The 25,713-nt window shown below is 40.6% G+C and overlaps 1 protein-coding gene and 1 pseudogene across 2 annotated transcripts in view; both read left to right on the forward strand.

The window, feature by feature from the left end:
* The window catches only part of VGLL1 (vestigial like family member 1), a 569,192-nt gene that overhangs the window by 312,861 nt on the left and 230,618 nt on the right, over positions 1-25,713 (forward strand). The gene's annotated exons all lie outside the window — the stretch shown is intronic.
* The window catches only part of LOC309620172 (transmembrane 9 superfamily member 2-like), a 109,522-nt pseudogene continuing 98,148 nt past the window's right edge, over positions 14,340-25,713 (forward strand). The window contains exon 1 of the transcript XR_014249911.1: positions 14,340-18,002. The product of XR_014249911.1 is annotated as a transmembrane 9 superfamily member 2-like (transcript). The remainder of the gene's footprint in view (positions 18,003-25,713) is intronic.

Genomic DNA, 25,713 nt, shown 5'->3' on the forward strand with positions numbered 1-25,713 from the left:
ACATAACATTTTTCTGAACGATTCAAGAGTAAGTTACTTGCATAAAGCCATTCACCCCCAAATATTTCAGTGAGCATTTCCTCTAAATAATAATATTCTCTTACATTTACACAGTAGAGTTTTCAACTTCAGGAAATTTAATATTGACACAATATTTTTATCCAAGCAAACAACCATATGCCAATTTTTTAGTTGACCTAATAATTTCCTATGTAGCATTAATTCTTTTTTTTTGAATATTTGAATTTTATATTTTTTTATACAGCAGGTTCTTATTAGATATCCATTTTATACACATCAGTGTATACATGTCAATCCCAGTCTCCCAGTTCATCACACCACCACCACCACAAACCCCCAATGCTTTCCCCTCTTGGTGTCCATGCGTTTGTTCTCTATCTGTGTCTCAATTTCTGCCCTGCAAACCGGTTCATCTGTACCACTTTTCTAGGTTCCACATTTATGCATTAATATACGATATTTGTTTTTCTCTTTCTGACTTACTTCACTCTGTATGACAGTCTCTAGATTCATCCACGTCTCAACAAATGACCCAATTTCGTTCCTTTTTATGGCTGAGTAATATTCCATTGTATATATGTACCACAACTTCTTTATCCATTCATATGTCGTTGGGCATTTAGGTTGCTTCCATGACCTGGCTATTGTAAATCATGCTGCAATGAACATTGGGGCACATGTGTCTTTTTCAATTATGGTTTTCTCTGGGTATATGCCCAGTAGTGGGATTGCTGGGTCATATGGTAATTCTATTTAGCTCTTTAAGGAACCTCCATGCTGTTCTCCATAGTGGCTGTATCAATTTACATTCCCACCAACAGTGCAAGAGGGTTGCCTTTTCTCCACACCCTCTCCAGCATTTGTTGTTTGTAGATTTTCTGTTGATGCCCATTCTAACTGGTGTGAGGTGATACCTCATTGTAGTTTTGATTTGCATTTCTCTAATAATTTGTGATGTTCAGCAGCTTTTCATGTGCCTCTTGGCCATCTGTATATCTTCTTTGGAGAAATGTCTATTTAGGTCTTCTGCCCATTTTTGGATTGGGTTGTTTGTTTTTTTAATATTGAGCTGCATGAGCTGTTTATATATTTTAGAGATTAATCCTTGGTCCGTTGATTCGTTTGCAAATATTTTCTCCCATTCTGAGGGTTGTCTTTTCGTCTTGTTTATGGTTTCCTTTGCTGTGCAAAAGCTTTGAAGTTTCATTAGGTCCCATTTGTTTATTTTTGTTTTTATTTCCATTACTCTAGAAGGTGGATCAAAAAAGATCTTGCTGTGATTTATGTCAAAGAGTGTTTTTCCTATGTTTTCCTCTAAGAGTTTTATAGTGTCCGGTCTTACATTTAGGTCTTTAATCCATTTTGAGTTTATTTTTGTGTATGGTGTTAGGGAGTGTTCTAATTTCATTCTTTTACCTGTAGCTGTCCAGTTTTCCCAGCACCACTTATTGAAGAGGCTGTCTTTTCCCCATTGTATATCCTTGCCTCCTTTGTCATAGATTAGTTGACCATAGGTGCGTGGGTTTACCTCTGGGCTTTTGATCCTGTTCCATTGATCTATATTTCTGTTTTTGTGCCAGTACCATATTGTCTTGATGACTGTAGCTTTGTAGTATAGTCTGAAGTCAGGGAGTCTGATTCCTCCAGCTCCGTTTTTTTCCCTCAAGACTGCGTCGGCTATTTGGGGTCTTTTGTGTCTCCATATAAATTTTAAGATTTTTTGTTCTAGTTCTGTGAAAAATGCCATTGGTAATTTGATAGGGATTGCATTGAATCTGTAGATTGCTTTGGGTAGTATAGTCATTTTCACAATATTGATTCTTCCAATCCAAGAACATGGCATATCTCTCCATCTGTTGGTATCATCTTTAATTTCTTTCATCAGTGTCTTATAATTTTCTGCATACAGGTCTTTTTTCTCCCTAGGTAGGTTTATTCCTAGGTATTTTACACTTTTTGTTGCAATGGTAAATGAGAGTGTTTCCTTAATTTCACTGTCAGATTTTTCATCATTAGTGTATAGGAATGCAAGAGATTTCTGTGCATTAATTTTGTATCCTGCAACTTTACCAGATTCATTGATTAGCTCTAGTAGTTTTCTGGTGGCATTTTTAGGATTCTCTATGTATAGTATCATGTCATCTGCAAACAGTGACAGTTTTACTTCTTCTTTTCCAATTGTATTGCTTTTATTTCTTTTTCTTCTCTGATTGCCATGGCTAGGACTTCCAAAACTATGTTGAATAATAGTGGTGAGAGTGGACATCCTTGTCTTGTTCCTAATCTTAGAGGAAATGCTTTCAGTTTTTCACCATGGAGAATGATGTTTGCTGTGGGTTTCTCGCATATGGACTTTATTATGTTGAGGTAGGTTCCCTCTATGCCCGCTTTCTGGAGAGTTTTTATCATAAATGCGTGTTGAATTTTGTCAAAAGCTTTTTCTGCATCTATTGAGATGATCATATGGTTTTTCTCCTTCAATTTGTTAATATGGTGTATCACATTGATTGATTTGTGTATATTGAAGAATCCTTGCATCCCTGGGATAAATCCCACTTGATCATGCTGTATGATCCTTTTAATCTTTTGTTGGATTCTGTTTGCTAGTATTTTGTTGAGGATTTTTGCATCTATATTCATGAGTGATATTGGTCTGTAATTTTCTTTTTTTGTAGTATCTTTGTCTGGTTTGGTATCAGGGTGATGGTGGCCTCATAGAATGAGTTTGGGAGTGTTCCTTCCTCTGCAATTGTTTGGAAGAGTTTGAGAAGGATGGGTGTTAGCTCTTCTCTAAATGTTTGATAGAATTCACCTGTGAAGCCATCTGGTCCTGGGCTTTTGTTTGTTGGAAGATTTTTAATCACAGCTTCAATTTCATTACTTGTGATTGGTCTGTTCATATTTTCTATTTCTTCCTGGTTCAGTCTTGGAAGGTTATACCTTTCTAAGAATTTGTCCATTTCTTCCAGGTTGTCCATTTGGCATAGAGTTGCTTGTCGTAGTCTCTTAGGACGCTTTGTATTTCTGCAGTGTCTGTTGTATCCTCCTTTTTCATTTCTAATTTTATTGATTTGAGTCCTCTCCCTCTTTTTCTTGATGAGTTTGGCTAATGGTTTATCAATTTTGTTTATCTTCTCAAAGAACCAGCTTTTAGTTTTATTGATCTTTGCTATTGTTTTCTTTGTTTCTATTTCATTTATTTCTGCTCTGATCTTTATGATTTCTTTCCTTCTGCTAATTTTGTGTTTTGTTTGTTCTTCTTTCTCTAGTTCCTTTAGGTGTAAGGTTAGATTGTTGATTTGAGATTTTTCTTGTTTCTTGAGGTAGGCTTTTATAACTTTAAACTTCCCTCTTAGAACTGCTTTAGCTGCATCCCATAGGTTTTGGATCGTCGTGTTTTCATTGTCATTTGTCTCTAGGTATTTTTTGATTTCCTCTTTGATTTCTTCAGTGGTCTCTTGGTTATTTAGTAATGTATTGTTTAGCCTCCATGTGTTTGTGTTTTTTACATTTTTTTCCCTGTAATTGATTTCTAATCTCATAGCGCTGTGGTCAGAAAAGATGCTTGATATGATTTCAATTTTCTTAAATTTACTGAGGCTTGATTTGTGACCCAAGATGTGATCTATCCTGGAGAATGTTCCGTGCGCACTTGAGAAGAACGTGTAATCTGCTGTTTTTGGATGGAATGTCCTATAAATATCAATTAAATCTATCTGGTCTATTGTGTCATTTAAAGCTTCTGTTTCCTTATTTATTTTCTGTTTGGATGATCTGTCCATTGGTGTAAGTGAGGTGTTAAAGTCCCCCACTATTATTGTGTTACTGTCGATTTCCTCTTTTATAGCTGTTAGCAGTTGCCTTATGTATTGAGGTGCTCCTATGTTGGGGGCATATATATTTTTAATTGTTATATCTTCTTCTTGGATTGATCCCTTGATCATTATGTAGTGTCCTTCCTTGTCTCTTGTAACATTCTTTATTTTAAAGTCTATTTTGTCTGATATGAGTATAGCTACTCCAGCTTTCTTTTGATTTCCATTTGCATGGAATATCTTTTTCCATCCCCTCACTTTCAGTCTGTATGTGTCCCTAGGTCTGAAGTGGGTCTCTTGTAGACAGCATATATATGGGTCTTGTTTTTGTATCCATGCAGCAAGCCTGTGTCTTTTGGTTGGAGCATTTAATCCATTCACGTTTAAGGTAATTATTGATATGTATGTTCCTATTACCATTTTCTTAATTGTTATGGGTTTGTTTTTGTAGGACCTTTTCTTCTCTTGTGTTTCCCACTTAGAGAAGTTCCTTTAGCATTTGTTGTAGAGCTGATTTGGTGGTGCTGAATTCTCTTAGCTTTTGCTTGTCTGTAAAGGTTTTGATTTCTCCATTGAATTTGAATGAGATCCTTGCTGGGTAGAGTAATCTTGGTTTTAGGTTCTTCCCTTTCATCACTTTAAATATGTCATGCCACTCCCTTGTGGCTTGTCGTGTTTCGGCTGAGAAATCAGCTGTTAACCTTATGGGAGTTCCCTTGTATGTTGTCATTTTTCCCTTGCTGCTTGCAATAATTTTTCTTTGTCTTCCATTTTTGCCAATTTCATTACTATGTGTCTTGGCATGTTTCTCCTTGGGTTTATCCTGTATGGGACTCTCTGTGCTTCCTGGACTTGAGTGGCTATTTCCTTTCCCACGTTAGGGAAGTTTTCGACTATAATCTCTTCAAATATTTTCTTGGGTCCTTTCTCTCTCTCTTCTCCTTCTGGGACCCCTATAATGCGAATGTTGTTGCATTTAATGTTGTCCCAGAGGTCTCTTAGGCTGTCTTCATTTCTTTTCATTCTTTTTTCTTTATTCTGTTCCACAGCAGTGAATTCCACCATTCTGTCTTCCAGGTCACTTATCCGTTCTTCTGCCTCAGTTATTCTGCTATTGATTCCTTTTAGTGTATTTTTCATTTCAGTTATTGTATTGTTCATCTCTGTTTGTTCTTTAATTCTTCTAAGTGTTTGTTGTTTAATTCTTCTAGGTCTTTGTTAAACATTTCTTGCATCTTCTCAATCTTTGCCTCCATTGTTTTTCCGAGGTCCTGGATCATCTTCACTATCATTATTCTGAATTCTTTTTCTGGAAAGTTGCCTATCTCCACTTCATTTAGTTGTTTGTCTGGGGTTTTATCTTGTTCCTTCATCTGGTACATAGCCCTCTGCGTTTTCATCTTGTCTATCTTTCTGTGAATGTGGTTTTTGTTCCACAGGCTGCAGGATTGTAGTTTTTCTTGCTTGCTGTCTGCCCTCTGGTGGATTACGCTATCTAAGAGGCTTGTGCAAGTTTCCTGATGGGAGGGACTTGTCTACTTCATCTTTAAATATTAGAGTTTCTTCAGTCTCATTGCTAGAGCTTCTTGTTTATTCATTCTATCCTCATCCCTTAGGTAATCTCATCCATTCCCAGGGGGTCCTCTACAATATTATCTCTATAGCCTCAGGCTGGGGATTCTTTTGTTTGGTTTTGTTTTGTTTTTTGTTTTTTGCTGCACCTGTGGCTTGCAGAATCTTAGCTCCCTAACAAGGGATTGAACCTGGACCCCCTGAAGTTGAAGCGTGGAGTCCTATCCACTGGACCGCCAGGGAATTCCCAGCCCCAGGGTTTATATATCTGTGCCAAGTCTCTCCCTTGGGCTCCTGAACCTGCATATCCAGCTTCCTGTCTGACATCACTACTCGGCTGCCCCCAATTCATTAATTCATTCCCTTGCCAAATATCCACTGGGTACCTACTCTGTGTTGGTCACTATGGTAGGGACTGGTATACAATTCTGAATAAAATGCACTTGGTCCCTGCCCTCATGAAGTTTACATTCTATTGGTGGGGGAGAGGGTGTAAGAAAATAAACAAGAAAACAAACAAAAAATAGTGAAAACCACTACTTTTTTTGAATTTTTGAATTTTATTTTATTTATTTTTTTATACAGCAGGTTCTTATTAGTTATCTATTTTGTACATCTTAGTGTATATATGTCAATCCCAATCTCCCAGTTCATCCTACCACCACCCCCCACCACCACTTTCCCCCCTTGGTGTCCATTTGTTTGTTTTCTACATCTGTGTCTCTATTTCTGCCCTGCAAACTGGTTCATCTGTACCATTTTTCCAGGTTCCACATATATGCGTTAATATAAGATATTTGTTTGAAAACCACTATTTTTTGAATAAAATAAGTTGCAGTAATAGAGAATTTTTTTTAAAAATGTGTGTGCAAGTGTAGGAGGCCTACTTACAATAGCAAGGGAAGATCTCCCTGGAGGTACTGTCATGGAAGCTGAGAGTTCAAGGATGAGAAGCAATCGCTCATGGGAAGAACATTCTAGATAGTAGCAACAGCATGTGCAAGGGCCCTGCTGAGGAAAAGAATGAGAAGTATGTGAAGAACTTAAAGGAAGCCACTAACGCTGGAATGCGGTGATTTAGGGAAAACAATGACAGTTAATCTAGCCAGAAGGTTAGGAAAGTGTCAGATTATCCAGGATTCTTTAAGTCATAGCTAGGATTTGTGGGGTTTATGCTAAGAACAATGGGAGCCACCGAAAAGCTTTAATCCAGGAGAAGCACTTGAGCTGATTGGTATTTTTGAAAGCTGACTCTGGCAGCTCCGTGGAGAATGATTGGTAAAGGGGCAAGCATGGAAGCTGGAAAAAGGACTTTAAGGCTGTGTGAGCTATGGCGTGGCTTGGACTAGGATAGGGGTTGTGGACAGGGTGAAAAGTGGATAGATCAGAAAGATAGTTGGGGGAATTCCCTGGCAGTCCAGTGGTTAGGACTCAGTGTTTCCCTGGTCAGGGAACTAAGGTTTCCCCAGGCCCCGTGGCGTGGCCAAAAAAAAAAAAAAAGTTGGGAAGTTGAAACAGTGCAGAAGAGTCTACCTAAGAACTAGACCCTGGTGCTAGAATGTCTGGTTTGAAGCCTGGCTCTGCCACTTCCCAGCTGCATGGATTTGGGCAAATCCATAATTTCAGTGTCCTCATTTATAAAATGAGGATAATAATAGTACTTATAGGAAGTGTCAGGATGAAATGAGTTAATATACAAACATGTTTACAACATTTCTTAGAGCATAGTAAGCATGATTGATATTAAGTGTTAGCTATTAATATTAATGATGCATTGGTGATGCGGGGTGAGGGAGGAATCAATGGTGATGCCAGATTTCTAGCATGAGCTACTGGATGTCTTCTTGAGACACTAGAGTAGCAAAACTTCAGTCTTGGGTAAAACTGATGTTTTACTTTCTCCATGTCTACTGGAAAAAGCCACACAATTGGGCAGATTGGGCCTATTGTAAAGTTCATGATCATAGACCTCAAATGAGACTTCAATATGGCCCAGGAATTTTACTACATATTTTTGGTCAATTCACTCACCTGCCTTCTGCAACCATTTTTTACAACTTTCTCCACTCTCCTCTAACCTCCTACCCCAGCACCACCTCCCACCTGCTCCCACACGTTCAATATTTGACCACAACTCTTATTTCATAGAGAAAATAGAAACCGTTAGATAGGAACTCCCATCATCTTCTGGCAACCAAACACATGTATCTACCCATCTCTACACCCACCCTACCTTCCTTTCCCCCTGCTACATAGGATAGTGGTTCCCAAAGTATAGTTAATTCCCCAGAACAGAACAGGAGAATCGACAGTGCCTGGGAACTTGCTGGAAATGCAGATTTGCAGACCCCACTCCCAAATCTACAGAATCACAAACTCTGGTGGAGGAAGGGGCAGCAACCTGTTTTAACAAGCTCTCCAGGGAATTCTGATGCACAATCCAGTTAGAGAACCAGTGCAAGAGAAGAATGATGCCTCTTCTCCTTGAAGGCCATTCCTTTACTTGTGCTTGGATGATGTCCTCCCCTGCTTTCCTGAGAATTTTATGTCATTAATTATCTCTTTTTCCTCACGTATATTCAACCTCTCCTTCTCAACTGGAGCTTTCTCATGCACATTAAAACATGCTCTAACACAACATTGTAAATCAACTATACTCCAATAAAAATTAATTTAAAAAAACAACAAAACAAAACAAAAAAATAAAACATGCTCAAGCCTTTCTCACACACAAAACTGTCTCTTTCAACCTTTCATCCCCTTCTGGCTACCACAGGATAGTTTTCCTCCCCTCCACAGCCAAACATCTTGAAAGAGTCGTTGCTGGTGTGGGATAATGGGTAGTCAATAGTCTTATGAGACTCCCACTGCTGGTGGGAGGGAAAATTGGTACAGCCATTTGGGAGGGCAGTTTGGTAGTACAGTAACTATTAAAATATAAAAAGTGCAAGCAGTGTCTATTAAAATTTAAATGAGCATTCCCTTCTTGTTGCCTTCTTTGACAAGGTGAGTGTATATAAGGCAGTATTCTGCAGAATTGTGAGCGACTGGGGAAAAAATAGAAACAACTTAAATGACTATCAGTAGAGGAATGCCAAATAAATTATGATACAGTATGTAATATCGGTAGTGCGTTAATTAAAATAATGAAGTGGTTCATTCTATACATCATGTTATACTATATAATATATGTTTATGTAAAACATATGCACATGTATATATATTTGTCTATGTTAAATTATGTTATTATCTATAACATTAATATGTTAATACCCAGAAAAAGGCCAGGAAGGACACACCAAACAAATAACTATGGTTACCTCTGAAAGGTGAGGAAGAAGACCAGGATTGGTAGCAGCGATCAAAAAGGATTTTAGTCTTGTCTGTAACGCTTTCATTTTTTAAAGGAAAATATATTTATGTATTACTTATATAATTAAAAATCAAATAAAAGAAAGAGTTGTCAAAAAAGAAAGAGTTATCTATACCAGCTACTCCATTTTATCACCTCTCACTCAATTCTTAACCCACTCCAATCTGGCTTTTATCCAGATCATTTCCCCGAAATAGCTCTCTTTCATGTCGAAAATGACATCTGTGTCACCACATCAAAAAGATAAGATGTTTTCTGCTATTTTACTTGGCCTTTTTTTGTCCTTGACCACTTTCTCCTTGAAACACTTTCTTCCCTTGGGCTTCCAAGCTCTTTTATATTTAACAACACATTCTTCCGGCTTTCCACCTACATCTCTGCCTGATCTCTCTCTAACAACTCTGCAGCTTGCCTATCCTTGTCTACTAGACTACAAATTTGTTGAATTTTTTTCAAAGACTTGCCCTGGATCCTCTTCTCTTCTCATTCTGTACTCTCCCAATAAGTGATTTCTTTTATCATCCATAAGCCATCAACTTCCAAATCTGTATCTCCCATTCCATGGCTATATGTTCAGCTGCATGTTTGATATCTCAATTTGTAACTCTCAGAGTCTCCTCAAGTACAATAGGTCCCCCCAAAACCCCTCTTAATCTCTCTCTATCCCCTTAAATCTAGTCCTCTTTCAATATGCCATGCCTCAGTGAATGGTTCCACCATCCATCCAGTTGTGCAAGCCAGAAACCAATGAATCTGCCATGACACTTCCCTTTTCTCTCTCTCTCTTTTTTTTTGGCCACACCAGGTGGTATGTGGGATCTTAGTTCCCAGACCAGGGATCGAACACCGAGCCCGCTGCATTGGCAGCGCAGAGTCTTACCCACTGGACCACCAGGGAAGTCCGTGGTGATCATTTCTCAATGATCCCTGTAATAAAGGAATATAGGTACCCTTTTGATAACAAGTTGATATTGGTGCAGAAATACAATTCACAGTCAGAAACTCCATAGTATCAGGGAAAAAACTAAAAGTCTCCATTCTCACCATATCACAGAGCATATAAATTATGAGAATAATTACTCAGATGGAAAACTTAATCTTCAAAGTGTTAAACCTGTGAAATCAAGCTATTTCAATGGCTGCCTTGCTGTACGAAAGTGGTAGGTGTGGATAAAAGGAGAAGATCCAGAGTTAACAATTGACTAAATGGGGGAGGCAGACAGAACTTTAATACAGTGTGAAAGTGACAAATCACAAGTATACACAGGGTGTAGTGGGAGCACATACAAGGAGCACTTAATCCAACTCTGTGTGGTATGTGTGTGTGGTGTGGTATATATGCGGAGTGGGGGGCTGTCAGGGAAGATATGCTAGGAAAGGTAACTTTCCAAATTAACTGAAATATACAAGCAAGATTTCAGCCAAGCAAAAGGTGGGAGAGGGGGTGGCAGGGTCTGCAGAGGCTACTATACCAAGGAACAGCAAGGATCAATTTGTTTAGAGGCTAGAGAGAACGACCTCTTCGTGTAACTGAAAGTAGTTCTTTGGAGCAGGATCGGAGAGTAGATTGACTATGGGAGTGGCGTCTCCATCCTCCACCCTCCTCCCCTGCACTAAATTTTGATGCCGGAGCGGTGTATGTATGTGAGGGCGAAGGGTTAGGTCATGCAGGTCTTCCCGAGCAAAGGCAGAGTTTGTACTTAACCCTTAGGGCAATGAAGAACCAGGAGAAGATGTTTTCCACTTTTTATTTCAAGAGAATTTTAGATTTACTGAAGTGTTGCAAAAATAGTACAGAAAGGTCTCATTCACTGAAGTTCCCTTAACATGAACATCTTACATAACCACAGTAGAATGATCAAACTAAGAAATCAAGGTTGGTACAATACTATTAACTGCACTACAGACTTCATTGGGATTCCACCAGTTTTTCCACTAAGGTCCTTTTTTTGTCCAATCCAGGACCCACATTGCATTGAGCTGTCCAGCGAAGGATTTTAAAGAGGAGTGTGACGTGATCACATTTGCAATGTCAGTTTGAGAGAAACATATTTAGATTTTGGGCAATGGGGAAGGAAAAAGTGAGTCAAGTTAGGAGGCCCAGGGAATAAGTTAGTCTGGCCCTGTTGGCACCCTATGAAAGTTATGATGTAGCCTCTGGAGCTGACATGCTGGCCTACCATGGCACATTAGTTCCCATTAGCATATGTTCCGATATGCTGATTTAGAAACATGGTTTAACTAGAGCATGATTCCACTGGATCACAGTATTCCTTTGTTCTACTACTCAGTCTTGGTATAGACACATTGAAGTGAACTGGAAAGAGGATGGGGACTGCAGCTTGGATATTTTTAACTCCAAATGGTTAGAAACATGGGGAAAAATAACTATTAAAGACTTAGTAGTTGCATTTTCTTTAATGTGGCCTGAAGCATCTGTTTTTGTGAAGTGCCATTCCTTCTGTTTCCCTTTACAAAATTGTCTGAGTGACATTGCATGTCACGAATTGCATGGTTAAATCTCTCTATGTGCCATTGTCAAAGATAGCTCCTAACTTGAGATTTATATGCTTTGTTCAATCCTTTACTTGCTTGTTTCTGGAACATTCTTAGTTGATGTAGCTGGAAGCGTAACAGCTACGTTATAAAATGAGTTTATTTCTTTTTTATTACCAGACATTTTTCACTTCCTTTTTTTTTAATTTATTTTTTTGGGCCACACCATGTGGCTTGTGGGATCTTAGTTCCCTAACCAGGGATCGAACCTGGGCCCCCTGCAGTGGAAGCACAGAGTCCTAACCACTGGACTTCCAGGAAAGTCCCTCACTTTCTTTCTTTTTTTTTTAAATATTTATTTATTTATTTTTGGCTGCATTGGGTCTTCATTGCTGTGCATGGGCTTCCTCTAGTTGTGGCGAGTGGGGGTTACTCTTTGTTGCAGTGCGTGGGCTTCTCATTGCAGTGGCTTCTCTTGTTGCGGAGCATGGGCTCTAGGCACGTGGGCTTCAGTAGTTGTGGCACGTGGGCTCAGTAGTTGTGGCTTGCGGGCTCTAGAGCGCAGGCTCAGTAGTTGTGGCACACAGGCTTAGTTGCTCTGCGGCATGTGGGATCTTCCCGGACCAGGGCTCGAACCCGTGTCCCCTGCATTGGCAGGTGGATTCTTAACCATTGCACCACCAGGGAAGTCCTTCACTTTCTTTTAATACCATTATTTTTAAGAACTATATTAGATATCAGGAGACCTGCTTTCTAGCCTTGAGTTGGTCATCTATTAGCTGTGTGACCTTGGACGAGCAAATTAACTTCTCCTGTTCTCAGTTACTTCACATTAAATAACTACCCTTTCTACCTCATATAGTCACGTAAAATAATGGATGGACACAAACTTTGCAAACTCTACTGCTACATAAATAAATGGGGTATTATCCTTGTTATCTACATTTACTCACATCTCTTGATTGCATCCTCTTTTGATTTCCAAATGAGGTAAAACATATAAAATGTCTATGACAGTGTAAGTGAATTCATTCATTAATTCATTTTTTCATTTATTGTGAATCTATGTATTATGTTCTAAGTGCCCAGATCTGCACTATGGATTTGAAGATAAGCAAGAAATGGATCCTGTGCTCAAAAGCTTACTTTCAGTAGAGGGAGAGATACAAGTAAGCAAATAAAATTAATAAAGTGTTTGCTCTTTACTTTTCCACCAAATACTCTTAATGGCACAGGAGAGAGAACCCATGTCTCCCTGGAGTTTGGGGCATAGCCTACATTAAGAAATTAATTTCTTTGAAATGGAAAGATATCCCATGCTCTTGTATTGGAAGAATTAATACTGTTAAAATGGGTATACTACCCAAAGCAATCTACAGATTTAATGCAATCCCTATCAAATTACCCATGGCATTTTTCACAGGACCAGAACAAGTAATCCTAAAAATCATATGGAACCATAAAAGACCCAGAATTGCCAAAGCAATCCTGAGGAAAAAGAACAAAGCAGGAGGCATAACCCTCCCAGACTTCAGACAATACTACAAAGCTACAGTAATCAAAACAGTGTGGTATTAGCACAAAAACAGACATATGGATCAATGGAACAGAATAGAGAGTGCAGAAATAAATCCACACACCTATGGTCAATTAATCTTTGACAAAGGAGGCAAGAATAGACAATGGAGAAAAGACAGTCTCTTCAGCAATGTTGGGAAAGCTGAACAGCTGCATGTAAATCAATGGAGTTAGAAGACACCCTTACACCACACACAAAAATAAACTCAAAATGGCTTAAAGACTTAAATATAAGACATGACACCATAAAACTCCTAGAAGAGAACATAGGTAAAACATTCTTTGACATAAGTTGTACCAATGTTTTCTTAGGTCCGCCTCCCATGGCAAATATTCTCTGATATAAATTGTACCAATGCTTTCTTAGGTCAGTTTCCAAAGGCAACAGAAATAAAAGCAAAAATAAACAAGTAGGACCTAATCAAACTTTAAGCTTTTGCACAGCAAAGAAAACCATAAACAAAACCAAAAGGCAACCAATGGACTGGGAGAAGATATTTGCAAACGATGCAACCAACAAGGGCTTAATTTCCAAAATATATAAACAGCTCATACAACTCAATAACAAAAAATCCAAACAATCCAAACAAAAGATGGGCAGAAGACCTAATTAGACATTTCTCCAAAGAAGACATACGGATGGCCAACAGGCATATGAAAAGATGCTCCACATCACTAATTATTAGAGAAATGCAAATCAAAACTACAATGAGAGCACACCTCACACTGGTCAGAGTGGCCATCATTAAAAAGTTGACAAATAACAAGTGCTGGAGAGGGTGTGGAGAAAAGGGAACCCTCTTACACTGTTGGTGGGAATGTAAGTTGGTGCAGCCACTATGGAGGACAGTATGGAGGTTCCTCAAAAAACTAAAATTAGAATTAGAGTTTTGTCCAGATATATGCCCAGGAGTGGGGTTGCTGGATCAACTCTAATTCAAAAAGATACATGCACCCCAGTGCACTATTTATAATAGCCAAGACATGGAAGCAACCTAAATGTCCATCAATAGATGAATGGATAAAGAAGATGTGGCATATATATATACACACACATGTATGTATATATATACACACACAATGGAATACTACTCAGCAATAAAAAAGAACAAAATAATGCCATTTGCAGCAACATGGATGGGCCTAGAGATTATCATACTAAGTGAAGTGAGTCAGAAAGAGAAAGACAAATACCATATGATATCACTTTTATGTGGAATCTAAAATATGACACAAATGAAATTATTTATGAAACAGACTCACAGACATAAAGAACAGACTTGTGGTTGCTAAGGGGGAGGCGGGGGTGGGAGAGGGATGTACTGGAAGTTTGGGATTAGCAGATGCAAACTATTATATATAGAATGACTTTATAAACAACAAGGTCCTACTGTATAGCACAGGGAACTATATTCAATATCCTGTAGTAAACCATACTGAAAAAGAATATGAAAAAGAATATCTATTATCTCTCTATCTATCTATCTGTCTATCTATAGATATATATATATCTGAATCACTTTGCTGAACACCAGAAACTAACACAACATTGTAAATCAACTATACTTCAATAAAAAAAATTATAAAAGAAATTAATTTCTTTGAATTTTCTATTTTAAAAGCCTTACAAATTTGCATTCTACACCACAGTGTAGTCCTGTTTATTTTGTTATTGTTTTTTTTACACAGCAACCAGCCAAGTGGGGTTTATTCTGTAAATACAAGCCTGACTCAATATTTTAAAATCAATGTAATGCATCATGTCAATAATCTTAAGAAGAAACACAAAATTGTGTCAATTGATGCCAAAAAAATTGGATAAAATTCAATAACCAGTCATGATAAAAATTTTCAGCACACCGGGAGAGAAGGGAACTTTGTTAACCTGATAAAGGGCAGCTACAAAAAGCCTATAGCTAATATCATGCTTAATGGTGAAAGACTGAATGCTTTCCCCCTAAGATGGAGAGCAAGGCAAGGATGTCCATTCTCATCACTTCTATTCAACATTGTATTGGAAATCCTGGCCAATAGAAATAGAAAGGTCCCTGTTTGCATACAAGATGAGAAGGTGTACAGGGCTGGCTGGAGATGGCAGGCAGGCCTTACTCTTCTGTAAGACTTGGTCAGATTGGCTCATGGTGGGAGGGGAGGCTTTGGTGTTGGGGAAAACCAGGCCTGCCTAGAGGATACTCCCACAAGGCTGCTCTGGGGCTTCTGCATCTTCTAGGGTGGTGGGGAAGCAGAAACAAACTCTTAGAGCCCCTGTAGCACAGAGAATATGCTGTATCTCTGGGACCAGCAGTGGGCCGGAGCGGGTGATAATCACTCACTGATGACACCAGGAGGGCTGTGTCTTGTTGCTGACAATGGGGACGTAGCCTTCGGTGATGCTTTACTCCTTGAGGTTAACAGAAAACAGCCCCGCAGGGAGCTTTAATGGAAGACCTCAATGGCACTACTGGAGTTGCAGAGGATGAGGATGGTGATACGCTGACCACTGCTCTTTCCTGCTTCTCAAAATCTCTCTGGAGAGTGCGCGGAGGGGCGGGGGCAGGCGTCCTGCTGGTGATCTGGGTGGCACACCTCCTCCAGGAAGTGCCCAGAACCCGCCCCCTTGCTTAGCAGGATCCGCAGGCGCTTGGCAGTCTGCCCAGTCCCGCAGCAGTTTACGCCTGCTGGGTCCTAGCACGTCTTCTAGATGTTCAGGCCCAGGCCTGAGAGACTGGAGGAGCATCCCGTTTATTTTCATTTATACTCTTTTTCATCCAAAGGCAGGCTGGAGAGAGGTGGTCACGCAGTGGTGAAACACAAAACTTTTATTCAAGCTCTGGTTACTTCCAACCATGACCATTCTCTCACTTACTAGCTCCCTTTTTCTGGTCCTCTTCTCAAAAGTGGTGCCCCTTCTGATCGTGTTATCCTGTTTTCCCAATCTTTACAGGGATGTCTCCAGCTCTTTTGGTCAAGTTCAATCTTTTTTTTTAATAAATTTATTTATTTTTGGCTGTGTTGGGTCTTCGTTGCTGCACACGGGCTTTCTCTAGTTGCCACAAGTGGGGGCTACTCTTCCTTGCGGTGCACAGGCTTCTCATTCCAGTGGCTTCTCTTGTTGTGGAACATGGGCCCTAGGTGTGCGGGCTTCAGTAGTTGTGGCACGCAGGCTCAGTAGTTGTGGCTCACGGGCTCTAGAGCACAGGCTCAGTAGTTGTGGCGCACTGGGCTTAGTTGCTCTGCGGCGTGTGGGATCTTCCTAGACCAGGGCTCAAACCTGTGTCCCCTGCATTGGCAGGCGGATTCTTAACCACTGTGTCACCAGGGAAGCCCCCACGTTCAATGTTTTTACTAACAGCTCCCCTAATTCTGATCATTGGTACATTTTCTCCATCCCTTTGTCCTACAACTTTTTCTACCCCTCTAGTCCAGGAGTTAACTCGCTAAATTTCGACCTGCCTCTGCTATTGGCCAGTTAGCTGCCTTTGTTCTGTCTTGAATTGCCCCCCTGCCAATCAGCAGAAGATGCAGACCTTTTGGAGCCAGGGAACTTGCACAGAAAGGCCCTTGGGGAGGCGCACGTGTCTCAGCATAAACAAATGACCTCTTGTTCTCCAAAGCTCTTGAGACACAAGGAGGAAAAATAATACGCTCTTCTACTATCTTTGTCCTATGATACCTACAATACTTTCTAGGTCCAAATACAGGCACTTTGCATTATAAGACAGCACAAGGAGCAGAAAGTAAGGGCGACAAGGATTCTTACAGATGTCGCAAAATAAGATCCCTGCCGCTAGGAGAAAGAAAACTTTAGGAAATTTAAGAGCAACCCCCTGTCTTCCCCTCTCTCTTCTTCAGTTTTTTTCCCTTTCTTCCCCCTTCCCCAGACCTGCGCCGTCCAACAGAAATATAACTAGAGCCACATATGTAATTTTAAATGTTCTAGTAGCCACACACAAAAAATAGAGGGAGGGATAAATTAGGAATTTGGGATTAAAAGATGCACACTTATTATAAAATAGATAAACAACAAGGACCTACTGTATAGCACAGGGAACTATATTCAATATCTTATAATAACCTATAATGATGGAAAAGAATCTGAAAAAGAATAGCTATATACACATATGTACAACTGAATCACTGTCTTGTACACCTGAAACTAACACAACATTGTAAATCAACTATACTTCAATAAAAAAATTAAGCCACAAAAAAGAAACAGGTGGGATTAATTTTAATGTTTTATTTAATGTAAGAGACTCCAAATATTATCTCAACATGTAATCAATATGAAGTTGGAGAGGTTTTGCATTCTTTTTACCGTGCAAATTCTTTGAAACCTGTTGTACAATGTACACTTCCAGACATCAGTTTCGGACTAGCTGCATTTCAAGCGCCTTATAACCACCACACTGGGCAGCAATGCCCAGGAATTCCCCTCCGCCCACCCTGGCAGCAAGAACTGAAGATGGCGGGGCGGTAACCCTGCTATTGGTACTAAGATAGGCAAAATCAGGAGGACGCGACTCTGTGATGCTGGGAAGTTGAAACCTCTCAGGCTGCTTACCCCCTCCCCCCCGCCCCCCGGACACCGCGAGGCAGCTCTGAAGGCTGCGCGCGAGGAACCGCCAGAGCCGCGGGAAAGTGCTGGGCTGGGGATGCTGGGAGGAGAGAGAGGTGGCGGGGGAAGGGAGGAGGGGTGAGGGGCGGTGTAAGGCGTGGCGGGGACCCGCACGCATGCGTACTCCGCGCGCTCACAAAGCCAGCCAGGCCGTCTAGCCACCGGGCTCCAAGCCAATGTCTCGCCCGAACAAGTGGCCTTCCCTGGAGTTCTAGTCCCACCAGCCGGTCTCGGCTTTTCCCTGTCCGTCCACGGTTCTTCCTTATCATTTCCGCTTCTCCCCTCCACTGGTTCCGATCTCGCCCATGGTGTGTGTCCTCAAGCGCTGAACTGGCTCCTAAAATGTGTACTCGTGGTTTCCGCCTGGGAACCAAGCTCTGTCGCCTGTGGCCCACCCTCCCCGGCCTCAGGTGGCTGCTGGGGCTGGGGCTGCTCCCGGGGCTTAAGGCCGCCCGCTGCGCGGCTTTTTATCTTCCCGGGTTGGCTCCGGTCAACTTCTGCGAGGCAGACCGAGACTGCTACCTGCAAGGTGAGGACTAGAGGGAGGAAGTGAGATGTGAGGGGAGGCTTCGGGTTGCGGTATGGGGCACACCGGGGCCGACCAGTGCTGGGAGCTCTCAGACTCTGACCCGGAATGCCAAAGCCCCCTCTGTGGGTGTGTTTCAGGGTCTCAATCGCTGAGCCTCGCACTTGGCGGATCCGGACCTCTCTTTTTCCCTGATCCTCTTTCTCTCCCTCTTGGCTCCTCCCCCATCGTCTCTTTTCCTCTAACTCCCTCTCAGCTTCTCCTCCGCCCACCTCACAGCTCCTCCTTTTACGCTTTTCTCTCCGCTCCTTGCCCGCGGTCTCTGGCTTCTTCCTTTCCACTCCCTCTCGACTCCGCCCCTTCCCTTCCCCTCTTTCCTCTAGGCTCCGCCCTCCCTCTCGGCCCCGCCCTCTTCTCTTATCTTGGTCCCTCTAGTTCCTGCTCCTGCTCTGTCCCGCCTACTCCCTCTCAGCCACTCCCCCTCCCCTCGGTTCCTACCTCTTCCCCCTTCCAATTGGCTGCTCCTCCACCTCTCTCTTAGCTCCTCCTCCATCATAGCTCCTCCCCTCCCCCCTCCCGCTCGAAGGTTCCTTCCTCTCCTACTCTGTGTCGTCTCCCTCTCTCCCACTTCCCCTCCCTACTGTCCCCCTTATACTGAATATAATCTGCCTTTCAAGACTCACACACTCACTAGGTCTTCCTTAGATATAGTCCCACCATGTTTCTGTCACCCCTCACTCCTGTGGTCTCACACTTTTACCTCCTTAATTCTTGTTAATTCACGTTGGTTTCTCCTGGGCCCTCTCCACAAACAGCAAGATAATATTGTTTACCTCTCAGACTTGTGAGAATAAAATGAGACAACGTATGAAAAGCACTGACAAAAACACCTGGCACCTGGTAAGCCTTAAAAAAATGGTAACCGTTATCATTATGAGTTTTCTCTAGCCAGAGATTTCTGGCACAATTCCTCTTCCGCATGTCCACCAAACCCCGATAATTTTTTGACTCCCTTCCTTGACAGTCTAGTTTTTGTAACTGTAAACTCACTCTAAAAAATTTTTTTGCAAGTAATCAGTTCAAAAAGTATTAATGAATAGTAAGACTTATTTTCTGACCTCAGGTTGCCCAGTCGAGTGTGTGGGGTAACGTTCTCTTAGAAGGAACCACAGAGGCATTACAGAGTTGAGAACAGTGCGGGGTGTGGTTTGACTATAGACTTAGCCAAGTTGAAAGTTGGGGTTTTTAGAGGCCAGTTCTAGGTGCAGCAAACTTGCTCTTAATCCTGGAGCTTGCCTTTTCCTGTGAGAAGTATAGATGGTGGTGTTTTGAGCCATCATCTTGTCAAATATGTGTAACTAAGAAATAGCATTTAAAAATTATTTTACACCTGCCTTTTCTCTGACTGGTAATACCCAGTCCTGGCTCTTTATTTCAGCAGGCTTCCTAGCAAAGAAATAAAATCTTTAACGAATTTCTTTCTTTTCTTTTCTTTCTTCCTTCCTTCCTTCCTTCGTTGGGTCTTCGTTGCTGCACGCGAGCTTTCTCTAGTTGCAGCGAGCGGAGTCTGCTCTTCCTTGTGGTGAGTGGGCTTCTCATTGTTGTGGAGCACGGGCTCTAGGTGCGTGGGCTCAGTAGTTGTGGCACATGGGCTCAGTAGTTGTGGCTCGTGGGCTCTAGAGCACAGGCTCAGTAGTTGTGGCGCACGGGCTTAGTTCCTCTGCAGCATGTGGGATCTTCCCGGACCAGGGCTCGAACCCGTGTCCCCTGCATTGGCAGGCGGATTTTTAACAACTGCACGACCAGTGAAGTCCTGGAATTTCTTTTCTGTAAGCTCTTTTCTTTTTAGGCAGCTATTTGCCAGCCTAAATGTGTTCTACTTTTTTTTTTTTTAACATCTATATTGGAGTATAATTGCTTTACAATGGTGTGTTAGTTTCTGCTTTATAACAAAGTGAATCAGCTGTACATATACATATATCCCCATATGTCCTCCCTCTTGCGTCTCCCTCCAACCCTCCCTGTCCCACCCCTCTAGGTGGACACAGCACCAAGCTGATCTCCCTGTGCTATGCGGCTGCTTCCCACTAGCTATCTATTTTACATTTGGTAGTGTATATATGTCCCTGCCACTCTCTCACTTCATCCCAGCTTACCCTTCCCCCTCCCTGTGTCCTCAAGTCCATTCTCTATGTCTGCATCTTTATTCCTGTCTTGCCCCTAGGTTCTTCAGAACCTTTTTTTTTTTTTAGATTCCATGTATATGTGTTAGCATACAGTATTTGTATTTCTCTTTCTGATTACTTCACTCTGTATGACAGACTCTAGGTCCATCCACCTCACTACAAATAACTCAATTTCGTTTCTTTTTATGGCTGAGTAATATTCCATTGTATATATGTGCCATATCTTCTTTATCCATTCATCTGTCGATGGACACTTAGGTTGCTTCCATGTCCTGGCTATTGTAAATAGAGCTGCAATGAACATTGTGGTACATGACTCTTTTTGAATTATGGTTTTCTCAGGGAATATGCCCAGTGGTGGGAGTGCTGGGTCGTATGGTAGTTCTATTTTTAGTTTTTTAAGGAACCTCCATACTGTTCTCCATAGTGGCTGTATCAATATACATTCCCACCAACAGTGCAGGAGGGTTCCCTTTTCTCCACACCCTCTCCAGCGTTTATTGTTTATAGATTTTTTGATGATGGACATTCTGACTGGTGTGAGGTGATACCTCATTGTAGTTTTGATTTGCATTTCTCTAATGATTAGTGATGTTCAACGTCCTTTCATGTGTTTGTTGGCCATCTGTATATCTTCTTTGGAGAAATGTCTATTTAGGTCTTCTGCCCAGTTTTGGATTGGGTTGTTTGTTTTTTTGATATTGAGCTGCTTATAAATTTTGGAGATTAATCCTTTGTCCGTTGCTTCGTTTGCAAATATTTTCTCCCATTCTGAGGGTTGTCTTTTGGTCTTGTTTATGGTTTCATTTGCTGTGCAAAAGCTTTTAAGTTTCATTAGGTCCCATTTGTTTATTTTTGTTTTTATTTCCATTTCTCTAGGAGGTGGGTCAAAACGGATCTTGCTGTGATTTATGTCATAGAGTGTTCTGCCTATGTTTTCCTCTAACAGTTTTATAGTGTCTGGCCTTACATTTAAGTCTTTAATCCATTTTGAGTTTATTTTTGTGTATGGTGTTAGGGAGTGTTCTAATTTCATTCTTTTACATGTAACTGTCCAGTTTTCCCAGCACCACTTATTGAAGAGGCTGTCTTTTCTCCATTGTATATTCTGCCTCCTTTATCAAGGATAAGGTGACCACATGTGCATGGGTTTATCCCTGGGCTTTCTATCCTGTTCCATTGATCTATATGTCTGTTTTTGTGCCGGTACCATACTGTCTTGATTACTGTAGCTTTGTAGAATAGTCTGAAGTCAGGGAGCCTGATTCCTACAGCTCCATTTTTCTTTCTCAAGATTACTTTGGCTATGCGGGGTCTTTTGTGTTTCCATACAAATTGTGCAATTTTTTGTTCTAGTTCTGTGAAAAATGCCATTGGTAGTTTGATAGGGATTGCATTGAATCTGTAGATTGCTTTGGGTAGAAGAGTCAGTTTCACAATGTTGATTCTTCCAATCCAAGAACATGGTATATCTCTCCATCTGTTTGTATCATCTTTAATTTCTTTCATCAGTGTCTTATAATTTTCTGCATACAGGTGTTTTGTCTCCTTAGGTAGGTTTATTCCTAGGTATTTTATTCTTTTTGTTGCAGTGGTAAATGGGAGTGTTTCCTTAATTTTTCTTTCAGATTTTTCATCATTAGTGTATAGGAATGCAAGAGATTTTTGTGCATTAATTTTGTATCCAGCTACTTTACCAAATTAATTGATTAGCTCTAGTAGTTTTCTGGTAGCATCTCTAGGATTCTCTATGTATAGTATCATGTCATCTGCAAAAAGTGACAGTTTTACTTCTTCTTTTCCAATTTGGATCCCTTTTATTTCTTTTCTTCTCTGATTGCTGTGGCTAAAACTTCCAAAACTATGTTGAATAATAGTGGTGAGAGTGGGCAACCTTGTCTTGTTCCTGATCTTAGTGGAAATGGTTTCAGTTTTTCACCATTGAGAACGATGTTGGCTGTGGGTTTGTCATATATGGCCTTTATTATGTTGAGGAAAGTTCCCTCTATGCCTACTTTCTGGAGGGTTTTTATCATAAATGGATGTTGAATTTTGTTGAAAGTTTTTCTGCATCTGCTGAGATGATCATATGGTTCTTCTTCAATTTGTTAATATGGTGTATCACATTGATTGATTTGCGTATATTGAAGAATCCTTGCATTCCTGGGATAAACCCCACTTGATCATGGTGTATGATCCTTTTAATGTGCTGTTGGATTCTGTTTGCTAGTATTTTGTTGAGGATTTTTGTATCTGTGTTCATCAGTGATACTATAGTTTTCTTTTTCTGTGACATCTTTGGTTTTGGCATCAGGGCGATGGTGGCCTCGTAGAATGAGTTTGGGAGTGTTCCTCCCTCTGCTATATTTTGGAAGAGTTTGAGAAGTTTAGGTGTTAGCTCTTCTCTAAATGTTTGATAGAATTTGCCTGTGAAGCCATCTGGTCCTGGGCTTTTGTTTGTTGGAAGATTTTTAATCACAGTTTCAATTCCAGCCCTTGTGATTTGTCTGCTTATATTTTCTATTTCTTCCTGGTTCAGTCTCGGAAGGTTGTGCTTTTCTAAGAATTTGTCCATTTCTTCCAGGTTGTCCATTTTATTGGCATATAGTTGCCTGTAGTCATCTCTCATGATCCTTTGTATTTCTGCAGTGTCAGTTGTTACTTCTCCTTTTTCGTTTCTAATTCTATTGAATTTCGTCTTCTCCCTTTTTCTCTTGATGAATCTGGCTAATGGTTTATCAGTTTTGTTTATCTTCTCAAGGAACCAGCTTTTAGTTTTATTGATCTTTGCTATCATTTCCTTCATTTCTTTTTCATTTATTTCTGATCTGATCTTTATGATTTCTTTCCTTCTGCTAACTTTGGGGTTTTTTTGTTCTTCTTTGTCTAATTGCTTTAGGTGTAAGGTTAGGTTGCTTATTTGAAATGTTTCTTGTTTCTTGAGGTAGGATTGTATTGCTATAAACGTCCCTCTTAGAACTGCTTTTGCGGCATCCCATAGGTCTTGGGTCATCGTGTTTTCATTGTCATTTGTTTCTAGGTATTTTTTGATTTCCTCTTTGATTTCTTCAGTTATGTCTTGGTTATTTAGTAGCATATTGTTTAGCCTCCATGTGTTTGTATTTTTTACAGTTTTCTTCATGTAATTGATATCTAGTCTCATAGCGTTGTGGTCGGAAAAGATACTTGATATGATTTCATTTTTCTTAAATTTACAGGCACTTGATTTGTGACCCAAGATATGATCTATCCTGGAGAATGTTCTGTCAGCACTTGAGAAGAAAGTGTATTCTGTTGTTTTTGGATTGAATGTCCTATAAATATCAATGAAGTCCTCATTGTTTAATGTTTCATTTAAGCTTGTGCTTCCTTATTTATTTTCATTTTGGATTATCTGTGCTTTGGTGAAAGTGGGGTGTTACAGTCCCCTATTATTATTGTGTTACTGTTGATTTCCCCTTTTATGGCTGTTAGCATTTGCCTTATGTACTGAGGTCCTCCTATGTTGGATGCATAAATATTTACAACTGTTATATCTTCTTCTTGGATTGATCCCTTGATCATTATATAGTGTCTGTCTTTTTCTCTTGTAATAGTGTTATTTTAAAGTCTATTTTGTCTGATATGAGAATTGCTCCTCCAGCTTTCTTTTGATTTCCATTTGCATGGAATATCTTTTTCCATCCCCTCACTTTCAGTCTGTATGTGTCCCTAGGTCTGAAGTGGATCTCTTGTTGACAGCATATATATGGGTTTTGTTTTTGTATTCATTCAGCCAGTCTATGTCTTCTGGTTGGAGCATTTAATCCATTTACATTTAAGGTAGTTATTGATATGTATGTTCCTACTACCATTTTCTTAATTGTTTTGGGTTTGTTATTGTAGTTCTTTTCCTTCTCTTGTGTTTCCTGCCTAGAGAAGTTCCTTTAGCCTTTGTTGTAAAGGTTTGGTGGTGCTGAATTGTGTTAGCTTTTGCTTGTCTGTAAAGGTTTTAATTTCTCCATCGAATCTGAATGAGATCCTTGCTGGGTAGAGTAATCTTGGTTGTAGGTTTTTCCCTTTCATCACTTTAAATATGTCCTGCCACTTCCTTCTGGCTTGCAGAGTTTGTGTTGAAAGACCAGCTGTTATCCTTATGGGGATTCCCTTGTATGTTATTTGTTGCTTTCCCTTGCTCCTTTTCATATTTTTTCTTTGTATTTAATTTTTGATAGTTTGATTAATATGTGTCTCGGCATGTTTTTCCTTGGAGTTATCCTGTATGGGACTCCCTGCGCTTCCTGGACTTGATTGAGTATTTCCTTTCCCATATTAGGGAAGTTTTCAACTATAATCCCTCAAAGATTTTCTCAGACCCTTTATTTTTCTCTTCTTCTTCTGGGACCCCTAGAATTCGAATGTTGGTGTGTTTAATGTTGTCCCAGTGGTCTCTGAGACTGTCCTCAATTATTTTCATTCTTTTTTCTTTATTCTGCTCTGTGGTAGTTATTTCCACCATTTTATCTTCCAGGTCACTTTTCCTTTCCTGTGCCTCAGTTATTCTGCTATTGATTCCTTCTAGAGAATATTTAATTTCATTTATTGTGTTGTTCATCATTGTTTGTTTGCTGTTTAGTTCTTCTAGCTCCCTGTTAAACATTTGTTGTCTTTTCTCCATTCTATTTCCAAGATTTTGGATCATCTTTACTATCATTACTCTGAATTCTTTTTCAGGTAGACTGCCTATTTCCTCTTCATTTGTTTGGTCTGGTGAGTTTTTACCTTGCTCCTTCATCTGCTGTGCATTTCTCTGTTTTCTCATTTTGCTTAACTTACTGTGTTTGGGGTCTCCTTTTTTGCAGGCTGCCAGTTCATATTCCCATTGTTTTTGATGTCTGCCCTCAGTGGATAAGGTTGGTTCAGTGGGTTGTGTAGGCTTCCTGGTGGAGGGGACTAGTGCCTGTGTTCTGGAGGATGAGGCTGGATCTTGTCTTTCTGGTGGGCAGGACTGCGTCCGGTGGTGTGTTTTGGGGTGTCTGTGAGCCTTAGTTTGATATTAGACAGCCTCTGTGCTAACGGGTGGTGTTGTGTTCCTGTCCTGCTAGTTGTTTGGTATAGGGTGTCCAGCACTGTAGCTTGCTGGTTGTTGAATGGAACTGGGTCTTAGCATTGAGATGGAGATCTCTGGGAGAGCTTTCACCATTTGATATTACGTGGAGCGGTGGTGTCTCTGGTGGACCAATGTCCTGATCTCCCCCCTCCCACCTCAGAGGCACAGGCCTGACACCCGGCCAGAGCACCAAAACCCTGTCATCCACACGGCTGCTACTGTTGGCAGGTCTCCTGCAGAGGCGGGGGGTGGCTGTGGCTCACTGCGGGGGCAAGGACACTGGCAGCAGAAGTTCTGGGAAGTACTCCTTGACATGTGCCCTTCCAGAGTCCACCATTAGCCCCACCCATGTGTTCTACTTTTTATTCTGAGATTGCACCTTCTTTCCTTTGGTGAGTCTCTCATTTTTATGTTTAACACTCCAAACTTTCCTAATTCG

This window comes from Balaenoptera borealis (genome assembly GCF_965194805.1).
Source record: "Balaenoptera borealis genome assembly, chromosome: X".
In the NCBI taxonomy this organism is placed as follows: Eukaryota; Metazoa; Chordata; class Mammalia; order Artiodactyla; family Balaenopteridae; genus Balaenoptera; species Balaenoptera borealis.